The sequence below is a fragment of the Mus pahari genome, chromosome 21 (genome assembly GCF_900095145.1).
Source record: "Mus pahari chromosome 21, PAHARI_EIJ_v1.1, whole genome shotgun sequence".
Lineage (NCBI taxonomy): Eukaryota > Metazoa > Chordata > Mammalia > Rodentia > Muridae > Mus > Mus pahari.
The window spans coordinates 1,763,061-1,763,994 of record NC_034610.1 but is presented as its reverse complement, the minus strand read 5'-3'; positions in this window follow the sequence as shown (position 1 = coordinate 1,763,994).

The following is a 934-nucleotide window of genomic DNA, read 5'->3' as shown; positions in this document are numbered from 1 at the left end:
GTACGGGATAGAGCAAAGAATACACATTCCCATCTCTGCCTCTGATCCCTGGATACTGTGATGTGAGCTGAGATGTCACCACTTACATGTGGAGGGCAACTTCCTTACTATGACAGACTTAGCCCCTCTGAAAACAGTGAACAAATAAATATCCCCCCTTTAAGCTGTGTGGTTTTTTTCTCCAGACACTCTGTAATAGGGGTGAAAACTCATGAGTTTTCAACNTCATGANTATCTACACCCCTCTNACTNAGTGCTTGTGATGTCTGTTCCTCAGATTCTTAAGCTGTGGCTTGTGATCCTGTCCTAAGTTTTATGTCAACTTGACACGGGCTAGAGTCCTCTGAGAGGAGGGAGCCNCAGCTGAGAGGATGCCTCNGTAAGATCGGGCTTTAAGGCATTTTCTTAATTAGTGATTGATGGGGGAGGGCCAGGGCCATGGTGGGTGGTGCCATTCCTGGGCAGGTGGTTCTAAGGTCTATAGGAAAGCAGGCTGAGCAAGCCACGGGGAGCAAGCCAGTAAGCAGCATGCCTCCATGGCCTCTGCATCAGCTCCTGCCTCCTGGTTCCTGTGCTGCTTGAGTTCCTGTCCTGACTTCCTCTGATNATGAACAGTTCTGTAGAAGTGTAAGCCAAACAACTCTCCCACATCCCAAGTTGCTTTGATGGCGATGTTTCATCGCAGTAAGAGAAGCCCTAACTAGTACGAGTCCCGTAAGGGGGTCATGTCACTGAATTGAATGTGAGAAGAACAGTAAACAGTTTTCAAATAGGAATCCGGGACAGAATTCTTAGTGGATTCAAGGAGCTTCTGTCAGCATTTGCTAATCTTGCTCAGACTTCCCTAGGACCTGGCCCACAACACAGCCTATGTGCTTTGCACCTCTCGAGGCATGGCACGGTGCAACATCGCCAAGTTCTGCCGGCACGATGT